Genomic DNA, 12,801 nt, shown 5'->3' on the forward strand with positions numbered 1-12,801 from the left:
TGAGCCTTGAGGTACTCCATACTGCACTTGTGATCGATATGATACATCTTCATTCACTGCTACGAACTGATGGCGGTCATATAAGTGCGGTTTAAACCATGCTAATGCACTTCCATTGATGCCAACAAAGTGTTCAAGTCTATGCAAAAAGTGTTGTGGTCAATTGTGTCAAATGCAGCACTAAGGTCCAATAAAACTAATAGAGAGATACAGCCATGATCAGATGATAAGAGCAGATCATTTGTAACTCTAAGGAGAGCAGTCTCAGTACTATGATACGGTCTAAATCCTGACTGGAAATCCTCACATATACCATTTTTCTCTAAGAAGGTATAATTGTGAGGATACCACCTCATACCACCCCATCTAGTATCTTGGACAGAAAAGGGAGATTCGAGATTGGTCTATAATTAACTAGTTCTTTGGGGTCAAGTTGTGGTTTTTTGATGAGAGGCTTAATAACAGCGAGAGAGAGAGAATGAGTGAGAGAGGATGAGAGAGAGAGGTGAGAGAATTAGGCGCGATCACAGAATTACGCTCAGTTATGCAAACTCACAGACAGTAACCCTTGAAAGACAACAACGAATCCAATCACCTTGAAAAGGTAATAGACAAACTTTACGCAGCATTTAAGTCTCCATAGAGAATGATACTTGCATGTGGTCTCTTTGTGACTCGCCAGACCAGCGTGCGTGTGTGCGTGGTCCTTTGTAGCAAGGGGTGTTCTTTCGTGTCTTTCGGGGCTGCTGCGGAATCGCGCGATATTTGAAAGGTCCAACAAACGTAATGATTCAGAATTTGTCTTCCTCGTGTAGAGAGTAAAAGGAATGAAAACAACGGAGATGAAAGCAACGGAGATGAAAACTCCCGAAGGAGCCATGAGAACAGGCTGTTCTCTCAGCCGCAGTGCTGAGATCAACGGAAATAGAAGAGGACCGAGAAGCCAGAGGGACAAGAGAAGGAGGAACTTCCTGGGTCAGTTCTTATGGCTTGACTGGTTCACGCCTCTGTTCGCGTGAACAACCAATGAACGTCCGCGATCTGAAGCGGGAAAAACGTTCCTTTGTCTCTGGGGAACCACCCACTCTAATAAGTTATGGCTTATCAGATTTCAGCAGTGATATTCTAGCAAATTCGTAATTCCAGATTAATACATTTTTCATTAATTTCCTTTATATAAGTGAGTCCGTCAAAGCATGACGATTAAACAGATACCAAAAATAACATATATAACTGATAGAAACACGACGTTACATTCATATGCAGAGTTACACACATTTAATGTTTGTTTAACACACGATAAAACTGCAGATACTCCAATTTATATGGGGAAACATCTACTGCACAAAAAGGCAATACTCAATACATTTAGAATACATTGAGAAAATAAAAGGGTACTATTCTCTTTCTCTTTCCTGTCCTGTTTCCCATAGGTCGTAAAGTTTTATGATCTGGTCAGGGGGATAGAGTTACAGAATCATGACTCTTTGTGAGAACATTCATTCCAAAAACATTTCCAATTTATAATCCTCGCATAACAGGATTAACCACTTTATGCAACACACACCCCTATCAAAATACATCTTAGTAATAAAATGACGAAGGTAAAGAACGTTAAGAAAGGTCTGTTTGTGTGTGTGTGCCTATGTGTGTGTGTGTTGCGGAATGTGTTTCGTTTCTCCTTTGAGGCTGCTCACGTGACTGTGGAATTTCTCATCCAGAGTGTCGTAAATAATTTAAATCCAGCCAGGCTGGCGCCAGGCCAGGCATTTAGTTGAGAGAGAGTTGGGTTTATATGCCTGAATTCAAAATCTACAAGCTTTGGGTTTGCATTGTTTTAGATTCAACGAAACGTGATTCATCAGTTCAGAACCAATTAATCGATGAACTGCATATCCGTTACATCATCTAAACCAACAACATGTATGTTAGACCCTATACCATCTAAACTCCTAAAAGAGGTGCTTCCAGAAGTCATAGATCCTCTTCTGACTATTATTAATTCCTCATTGTCATTAGGATATGTCCCCAAAACCTTCAAACTGGCTGTTTTTAAGCCTCTCATTAAAAAAAACCCACAACTTGACCCCAAAGAACTAGTTAATTATAGACCAATCTCGAATCTCCCTTTTCTGTCCAAAATACTAGAATAGGTGGTATCCTCACAATTATATTCCTTCTTAGAGAAAAATGGTATATGTGAGGATTTCCAGTCAGGATTTAGAGCGTATCATAGCACTGAGACTGCTCTCCTTACAGTTACAAATGATCTGCTCTTATCATCTGTGCCCGGTTGCATGAAACTCCTTAAGCTAAGAAATCCCTTAGATATAAGGTTAAGGGTACCCTTTGTGAAACTTGGGTTGCAAGAAAAAACCCTAAGGGTTTCCTTAAGGAACTTAAGGCTGTTATTAAGTTTTTCCCCTTAATTATCTAAGTGTTCCCTTAAGCGTTGCTACAAAATCCTTAGTGACCATTTCACCTTAATAAATTTAAGGGACCAAAACAGCTCCCTTAAGTCAACTTAAACTCAAAATACGATGGCTGATTTAGTGCTAATTGAAGAGGAGGAAATACCAAGGTGTGTTTTTAATGATCGTACTAATCCCTTGGAGACGATGAATGGTTGATGAAAGGCTGAAAAATATAGATTATTATTATAACCACTAACGAAGACAATAATTGCCTTTTCGTCCTTTTCGTCCCAGTTTGGTTTACGTTTTTTTGTTTTCTGTTACGTTTGTACTCTCCATAGCAAAAATACATTAATACACGTGTGATTTTAGCAAGGGTTTGGCTTTGTGGTTCGTTATGTTCCGTTTACTGTTAGAGGTAGTAACTATAGCAACCACGGCGATCTTTGCCTTATGTTGTCAGAAACTTCTGTGAAACACTTAGTATAAACACTTAGGTAAGGGTGACAGTTAAGAGGTTTCTTGCAACGCTCTTAATGAAATCCCTTACCTCAGGGATTTTTTCTCCCTCAGGGAAACCCTCACTTAAGGAGTTTCATGCAACCGGGCACTGATCGTGGGTGTATCTCTCTATTCGTTTTATTGGATCTTAGTGCTGCGTTTGACACAATTGACCACAACATTCTTTTGCATAGACTTGAACACTTTGTTGGCATTAATGGAAGTGCATTAGCATGGTTTAAATCGTACTGATATGACCGCCATCAGTTCGTAGCAGTACTTTGTTGGCATTAATGGAAGTGCATTAGCATGGTTTAAATTGTACTGATATGACCGCCATCAGTTCGTAGCAGTGAATGAAGATGTATCATATCGATCACAAGTGCATTATGGAGTACCTCAAGGCTCAGTACTAGGGCCGCTACTCTTCACGCTTTATAAGTTACCCTTGGGAGATATCATCAGGAAACATGGTGTTAGCTTTCACTGTTATGCTGATGATACTCAGCTCTATATTTCTTCGCGGCCCGGTGAAACACACCAATTTGAAAAACTAATGGAATGCATAGTCGATATAAAAAAATGGATGACGAGTAATTTCTTACTGCTAAATTCTGAAAAAACAGAGGTGTTAATTATAGGACCTAAAAACTCTGCTTGCAATAACCTAGAACACTGTCTAAGACTTGATGGTCGCTCTGTCATTTCTTTGTCATCAGTTAGGAACCTAGGTGTGCTATTTGATCGCAATCTTTCCTTAGAAAGCCACGTTTCTAGCATTTGTAAAACAGCATTTTTCCATCTCACAAATATATCCTAATTACGGCCTATGCTCTCAATGTCAAATGCAGAAATGTTAATCCATGCATTTATGACCTCAAGGTTAGATTATTGTAATGCTTTATTGGGTGTTTGTTCTGCACGCTTAGTAAACAAACTACAGCTAGTCCAAAATGCAGCAGCAAGAGTTCTTACTAGAACCAGGAAGTATGACCATATTAGCCCGGTCCTGTCAACACTGCACAGGCTCCCTATCAAACATCGTATAGATTTTAAAATATTGCTTATTACTTATAAAGCCCTGAATGGTTTAGCACCTCAGTATTTGAATGAGCTCCTTTTACATTATAATCCTCTACGTCCACTACGTTCTCAAAACTCAGGCAATTTGATAATACCCAGAATATCAAAATCAACTGCGGGCGGCAGATCCTTTTCCTATTTGGTGCCTAAACTCTGGAATAACCTACCTAACATTGTTCGGGAGGCAGACACACTCTTGCAGTTTAAATCTAGATTAAAGACCCATCTCTTTAATCTGGTTTACACATAACATACTGTGATGGGAGGAGCACAAGACAGACACAGTGGGCGTGGTGTCAGGCCTCGGAGAGGCTTTTATTAACAGAAAATCAAATAAAACAGTGGATAAAGGTGGCCAAAGGGGAAGATTGTCCAAAATAAACAGGGAATCTGGTGTCCTTGTCGTGCTGCGGGGTTCGTGTGGGTCTGGCAGTGTTCATGGAGGAAGGGTCCAGGTAAGGGGCGGAGTCCGGCGGCCGCACGAGCTCCCCTCTTCGGTCCGCATCACTCTCGTTGGCCGCGGCGGGGCTGGTAGGGTATGGACTGCCCGGCATCCTGGCCTGACGGCCGTGTAAATGTAGATGTGAGCTGCTGGACCCGCGATCCAACGAGAGTGATGCGGCCGCTAGAGGAAGCCGCCGCCCCTCGCGCTCCGGACCGAAGAGGGGAGTGTGTGCGGCTGCCGGACTCCACCCCTTACCTGGACCCTTCCTCCATGAACACTGCCCGACCTACACAAACCCTGCAGCACGACGAGGACACCAGATTACCTCTTTATTTTGGACACTCTTCCCCTTTGGCCACTTTTATACCCTGTTTTATTTGATTTCTGTTAATAAAAGCCCACTGTGTCTGTCTTGTGCTCCTCCCGTCACAGTGGTGGAGAATGCGGGCAAGGCGGAGCCTAGACAGCGCAGTTGGGAAACATCTGGTGACGTCACTCCCTCTCGCTTCCAAACGTTCTTGAGAACCCGGACTGGGACGGAGGAAAACTGGGGACAGTCTCCCAGCCACAAAAGGGGTAAGTGACTTCTCTGTTATTGTCATTTTACCCTGTGGTTGGTTGAGGCTGTCACTAAAACCCGGTTTCTCTGTCCCTGTTCCGGCGCGCTGCGAGAGGGAGGACCGCCCGGAGAGGAATCCCCGCCCACTCCGACCGTTTGGAGCTTGGTTGAGGATGGTAGCACTCCCGTGTGGGCGGCGCCCTGATGACTGGGATGTCGCTTTGGAGGGGGAATGTGACGAGTCAGCTGCCTCCTCCCTGATTGTCACTGGCACCCCGTCCTAAATCGCCGCCCTTCACCAGGCTCCCGACTGGAGTGGGTGTGTGAGAGGAGGGGCGCTGGATGAGTCAGGGCTGGCGGCATGTGATGGGGCACACCTGAAGGAAATGTAGCCTCAACACCGCCGCTGTTTAAAAGCCCAACGCGCCTCTCCTCGGGAGACCAGTCTCTTCCCCGTGCATGCACACTGGTGTCCTCGTGGGTCCAGGAAGGGTGCGTTGAAGGACTCCCACGCCACAAGAGACGTGAGCTGCCGGACACGCGATCCGGATGGGAACTGCACCCGTTTACACGGCCGTTGGGCCAGGATGCCGGGCGACCATCCCCTGCCAGCGCAGCGGCCAACGAGAGTGATGCGGCCGCTAGAGGAAGCCGCCGCCCCTCGCTCCCCGGACTGAAGAGTGCCCGACTGTGATGAGTGGGGCGGGGCCGAGGGACGTGGCAACGAGGAGCGAGGGAACAGATTCCCTGTTTATTTTGGACACTCTTCCCCTTTGGCCACTTTTATCCCGTTTTATTTGATTTCTGTTAATAAAAGCCTCTCCGAGGCCTGACGCCACGCCCACTGTGTCCGTCTTGTGCTCCTCCCGTCACAATACTAATATGCTTTTAATATCCAAATCCGTTAAAGGATTTTTAGGCTGCATTAATTAGATAAACCAGATGAAGAATGGCATATACGCTAATATTTGTCTGTTTCTCTCTTATTCTGAGGTCACCGTAGCCACCAGATCCAGTCTGTATCTGTCACGCTGTCTAGTCTCTGTTTCCCTGGGTGTCCACTAGTGGGCTCACTTCCCCTTAGGCACTTCACCGTAGGCACTACAATTCCCACTAGCCTTGTCCCTTCATCACAGTAATTGCACTCCTGCTAATTGCACCAGGTGCCTTCACTTATTTGTCATTAGTCTCCCTATATTTACCAGTCCTTTCCTGTTGTCTGTAGGGAGTCCTTCTGTCACGATGTACAGGAAAACACAGGGAGAGATCCAAATGCAGATATGTCTTTTATAAGGGGTAATCCAGATCGTAAACAGTCCAGGCAGGGGTCAAAACAAAAGTAGCAATCCAACAACATAAACAGACATAAACACAAGGGCAAGAACAAGACTTCGAAAATGTTGTGATAACTATAAGGACTCCGTGACACATACTAAGACAGACAGGGTATAAATACACAGGGAAATGACAAACGCTAATGGGGAACGGGCTGAGTGCAATGATTAATGATTAGTGACAGCTGAGTGCAATGAGAGGACAGAGATCGTGGGGAATGTGGACATCTAGTGGTTACCCAGGGAACACAAACCAGACACTGTGACAGTATCCAGATCAGAGGGTCACTGCAGTCACCCGGATCCAGTACGTATCCAGACCAGATGGTGGATCAGCACCTAGAAAGGACCTCTACTGCCCTGAAAGACAGCGGAGACCAGGACAACTAGAGCCCCAGATACAGATCCCCTGTAAAGACCTTGTTTCAGAGGACCATCAGGACAAGACCACAGGAAACAGATGATTCTTCTGACTTTGCTGCAGGCTGGAATTGAACTACTGGTTTCGTCTGGTCAGAGGAGAACTGGCCCCCCAACTGAGCCTGGTTTCTCCCAAGGTTTTTTTCTCCATTCTTTCACCGATGGAGTTTCGGTTCCTTGCCACTGTCGCCTCTGGCTTGCTTAGTTGGGGTCACTTCATCTACAGCGATATTGTTGACTTGATTGCAAATGAATGCACAGACACTATTTAACTGAACAGAGATAACATCACTGAATTTAATGATGAACTGCCTTTAACTATTATTTGCATTATTGACACACTGTTTTCCTAATGAATGTTGTTCAGTTGCTTTGACGCAATGTATTTTGTTTAAAGCGCTATATAAATAAAGGTGACTTGACTTGACTTGACATTTCTTCCATGTTTTATTTTTAATAGTAAATGCCCTTTGTTTACCAAAAAATTAAGTTTGCTTAATTTTCAATAGTTAAAAGATAAATTAAATGAATGTTTTATGCCTTCATCTGATAACCAGAAAAATGTAAATACATGGAATTTCAGAGGGGAAAAAACATTTCACATAAGGCTATTTTAAGATTTTTTTTTTTTTTTTTTTTTTTTTTTACAAATTAAGTAGTTTTTATGCATTTAAATAATTACACATGCTAAAAAAATTGTTTTTGCAGTAGTTTTTGGGAGGTTATTTTTCCTGTAAAGATAGAGATATATATTGTATATCGAAATATAGCAAAATATATTGAGATATATTTTTTTGCTCCATATCGCCCACCCCTACAACAGCCCGTATTATAACTGCACATTCAGCAAGAATTCATGTTAAACATATTTAGCTATGGCTTGATCAGAAAGTTATAAAGATCGCAATAGTCAAACGGATGTTACAGACTAGTTCTCAAGTTCTCTAGTTCATCACAAACAAAATTTGCACAGCAGAAAGCAGCAATTAAAGATCTACTGCTTACAATGTTATTAGTTTGGCATGTGATAGGAAAAAACGTTTACACACAACAGCCTAAGCCACTTTGAAACTCTCCTGTTATTTTTATTTTTTTATATTTTTAATAGGCTATGTTATGAACATAACATTTCAAACATACTGAAATACTTTAGCCACGGAGTAAAGGCAGAGCGGTGTTTCTGGTATCAGTGCGCGCAGAGCTGATACTTGGAGTGCGGAGGGGAAGTTTTTGCTGCTCCACTCCGCTCACAGACTCTGCTGACGAGTGAGAGAGATGTTTCACCCGACGAAATGAAGATGACCGCGGCAGCACAAGCACAGCATATCCGCTAAAAAGCAACCTGCAGCAATGCTCGTTGCTTGACTCGCCAAGCTTTACTTTTGTAGGTTGCATGGCAGTAAATAATACGATGATATGACCATGCAGTCAATACAGATATTTAATAAAAACATTAAAAACAAAGAGGGCTTTAACATAACCCAATAAAAAATGCACAACAGGTCTACACCGGACATGAGTGGCGCGATCCGACAAAAGACAACAGAACCCAGTGATGCTGTCTACTCTGGACTCGATCCCCATCAAGTGAACTGATGCTTGTTCTGTTTATGATGAAATGTACTGACACTGCTTTCAGATGATTTGACACTGTAGTGCTATTCTATTGCCCAGCCCGAAAAGTAAAAAAAAAAAAAACTAAAAGTAAGACTCCCCCTTTAAAATCACTTTTTTAAAATCACTTAAGTTGTCAATTAATAAAGCTGTTTTTTAACATTGTGTACGTTTTGTTTATTATAATGAGAGAACTTGAATTTAATCGTGTGGAAGTTTTATTAATACATCCATTCTTTAGAGTTTCAAAGATTTAGCTAAATCGTGCAGGTTTAATTTATTTGTTTCTTGTTTTAGGCTAATTAGGCATAAATAATGGGAACGAAATTATACAGTGCCTCAAATTTTACTAAACATTCAACAAATTCTTAATCAGTGTACAGACTGTCCCAAGAAGTTATCTGTCAAAATAACGGACAGGTAACGAATAACAAAAATGCATGTTGTTTATTAAAGGAATTTTAAAATATAAATTAAAATGTAGGCATATTATATGAAAATATTGACATTTTGCATATTAATCCATGTAGCCTATTTACCCCATTACATTCCTCTCTCCAAAGTACAGACGTGACACCTCCTACAGCCCCTCGTGCCACATTTCATGCCACAGAATAGCCACCCTAATCAGCCACCCTATTTGCAAAAATGTGCTTTGATGCACTTGTTTGATAACTTGTGGTTAAAGTGCAACTCAGCGGTCAAAAGCTGCAAATGCACTTTGCAGACGCCACCGCAGCGGTAGAACCGGTGTTTTGGATGGCCACCTACTGTACACACAAGATATGCATAGGAAGCCATGTGTTATTTCTACATTCTTTTATGTTTTTTGACATATTTGATCAGTTTTAACAGTCAATGTACAGTACAATGCACTTTCCTGAGAAAAATAAAGATAACCCCCCCACAAAAAATATTGGTTTACAAATTGCTCCACATGGACTCACCTGATTAAAGGATGTTTCTTTCAGAGTTTGTGGCCCTCTCTCCATCATGGCATGTAGGGGCTCCAGGACTGCAAACATCCCCTTTACATTCCTCTCTCCAAAGTATAGACGTGACGCCTCCTACAGCCCCTCGTGCCACATTTCATGCCAAAGAATAGCCACCCTAATCAGCTCCTCACTTACCGAAACACAGTCAAGTCAAGACACCTTTATTTATATAGCGCTTTAAACAAAATACTTTGCGTCAAAGCAACTGAACAACATTCATTTGGAAAACAGTGTGTAAATAATGCAAAATGACAGTTAAAGGCAGTTCATCATTGAATTCAGTGATGTCATCTCTGTTCAGTTAAATAGTGGACTCACAGACAGAAGCAGTGACCATGTGATGCATCTACTTGAATTCATTTTTCTTTCAGCAGATATTTTGGATCATAATGGACTCTTGGCTAAGCCCAGCCTTAAAATACGTCACTTACAAATGCTGCTACTGTACCTTAGTGACTGGCAGGTGTTACTGTCAATATGTTATCAAAAAATATTTTGCTTTTGTTGTTTTTTTTTCTATAAAGTCTTATTCTCAGAAGGATCTGTGAGTTTGATTGGTTTTAACTGAAATTTTAAAGAAAATACTTTTAATCAATGATTACGTGTTTTTTTTCCATAAGTCATAAGTTTAATGTGAGCATTGGCTGTGCTGTATTTTCAAAGTTGGTTGATCTTGTGTTTTGAATAAAATGCCTGATCAAGGTCATGGGACTGAAATGCTGCTGAACAAATTGTGACATTTTTTTGCAAGTTGGATCAGTCTGTGTAACTTTTTACAAAAATTTTACATTTACAGTAAATTACAATAAAAAATTATTGCAAAGCAAACCTGACAAGTGTGAATCCAGTTACACAAGTTACCCAGAGAGGAAACATGCATTACTTTTTATTTTTCAAATCTCGCTTTATTCCCCAATAACCATTATTAACTCATCATTACAAACACATTCAAAGAAAATCACTGTTTATGGAAATCTTCAGTTTATTCTTATTGTACGTTATGTAAAGCTTGTCTGTGTGAGCAAAAGTGACTTATTCAAGGACCAGTTTCTTCAGTGACCATAAATTAAAATGGCCAATGTGTACCTAATAAAACATATATTTTTCAGACAGTTAAACTGAGTGGGTACTCACACCATAATGGCTTGCTGGACCAGTGTGTTGCAGTGTTCACACATGTTCTTCAAGATCTTGTTTGCTGCGTTATGGTGGGCAGTGGTGGTGGATTTGGAGGCCACAGTCAGAGGATAAATCAAAGCCTTTAAGACTGCAAACACAAATCAAGGAGACAGGTTATTATTCACAGACACAAGTCTGGACATATCTAGTCATTTTTTTGTCATAACCAGTCATCACATTTTAGAATAATACTGAAGCCATTGAAACTGAAATAACACAAATGGTCATATGGGTGTAATATTTATATATTTATTTTATATTTATAACTCTACACACTCATTCTGTCAATGTCTTGAGGTATTCTGATCATTTTTTATATTTTAAAACTGTACAATATACTGTACAATATAATTCACATCTCAGCTGGATACCTGTTACTACTTTGTCAATGTCAATGTCACCTTTATTTATATAGCGCTTTAAACAAAATACATTGCGTCAAAGCAACTGAACAACATTCATTAGGAAAACAGTGTCAATAATGCAAAAATGATAGTTAAAGGCAGTTCATCATTGGATTCAGTTATGTCATCTCTGTTCAGTTAAATAGTGTCTGTGCATTTATTTGCAATCAAGTCAACGATATCGCTGTAGATGAAGTGTCCCCAACTAAGCAAGCCAGAGGCGACAGCGGCAAGGAACCGAAACTCCATCGGTGACAGAATGGAGAAAAAAACCTTGGGAGAAACCAGGCTCAGTTGGGGGGCCAGTTCTCCTCTGACCAGACGAATCCAGTATTTCAATTCCAGGCTGCAGCAAAGTCAGATTGTGCAGAAGAATCATCTGTTTCCTGTGGTCTTGTCCTGGTGCTCCTCTGAGACAAGGTCTTTACAGGGGATCTGTATCTGGGGCTCTAGTTGTCCTGGTCTCCGCTGTCTTTCAGGGATGTAGAGGTCCTTTCTAGGTGCTGATCCACCATCTGGTCTGGATACGTACTGGATCCGGGTGACTGCAGTGACCCTCTGATCTGGACACAGACTGGATCTGGTGGCCACGGTGACCTCGGAACAAGTGAGAAACAGGACAAATATTAGCGTAGATGCCATTCTTCTAATGATGTAGCAAGTACATAGGTTGTTATGGGAAGTGTTTCCGGTTCTGGTTTACCTAATTAATGCAGCCTAAAAATCCTTTAACGGATTTGGATAATAAAAGCATATTAGTATGTTATGTGTATGCCAGGTTAAAGAGATGGGTCTTTAATCTAGATTTAAACTGCAAGAGTGTGTCTGCCTCCCGAACAATGTTAGGTAGGTTATTCCAGAGTTTGGGCGCCAAATAGGAAAAGGATCTGCCGCCTGCAGTTGATTTTGATATTCTAGGTATTATCAAATTGCCTGAGTTTTGAGAACGTAGCGGACATAGAGGATTATAATGTAAAAGGAGCTCATTCAAATACTGAGGTGCTAAACCATTCAGGGCTTTATAAGTAATAAGCAATATTTTAAAATCTATGCGATGTTTGATAGGGAGCCAGTGCAGTGTTGACAGGACCGGGCTAATATGGTCATACTTCCTGGTTCTAGTAAGAACTCTTGCTGCTGCATTTTGGACTAGCTGTAGTTTGTTTACTAAGCGTGCAGAACAACCACCCAATAAAGCATTACAATAATCTAACCTTGAGGTCATAAATGCATGGATTAACATTTCTGCATTTGACATTGAGAGCATAGGCCGTAATTTAGATATATTTTTGAGATGGAAAAATGCAGTTTTACAAATGCTAGAAACGTGGCTTTCTAAGGAAAGATTGCGATCAAATAGCACACCTAGGTTCCTAACTGATGACGAAGAATTGACAGAGCAACCATCAAGTCTTAGACAGTGTTCTAGGTTATTACAAGCAGAGTTTTTAGGTCCTATAATTAACACCTCTGTTTTTTCAGAATTTAGCAGTAAGAAATTACTCGTCATCCAGTTTTTTATATCGACTATGCAATCCATTAGTTTTTCAAATTGGTGTGTTTCACCGGGCTGCGAAGAAATATAGAGCTGAGTATCATCAGCATAACAGTGAAAGCTAACACCATGTTTCCTGATGATATCTCCCAAGGGTAACATATAAAGCGTGAAGAGTAGCGGCCCTAGTACTGAGCCTTGAGGTACTCCATACTGCACTTGTGATCGATAGGATACATCTTCATTCACTGCTACGAACTGATGGCGGTCATATAAGTACGATTTAAACCATGCTAATGCACTTCCACTGATGCCAACAAAGTATTCAAGTCTATGCAAAAGAATGTTGTGGTCAATT

General features: G+C 41.2%; 1 pseudogene; it reads right to left on the reverse strand.

The window, feature by feature from the left end:
- LOC132098233 (serine/threonine-protein kinase mTOR-like) overlaps positions 1–12,801 on the reverse strand; it is a 121,744-nt pseudogene that overhangs the window by 45,715 nt on the left and 63,228 nt on the right.

Source organism: Carassius carassius, chromosome 21, assembly GCF_963082965.1.
Source record: "Carassius carassius chromosome 21, fCarCar2.1, whole genome shotgun sequence".
NCBI lineage: Eukaryota > Metazoa > Chordata > Actinopteri > Cypriniformes > Cyprinidae > Carassius > Carassius carassius.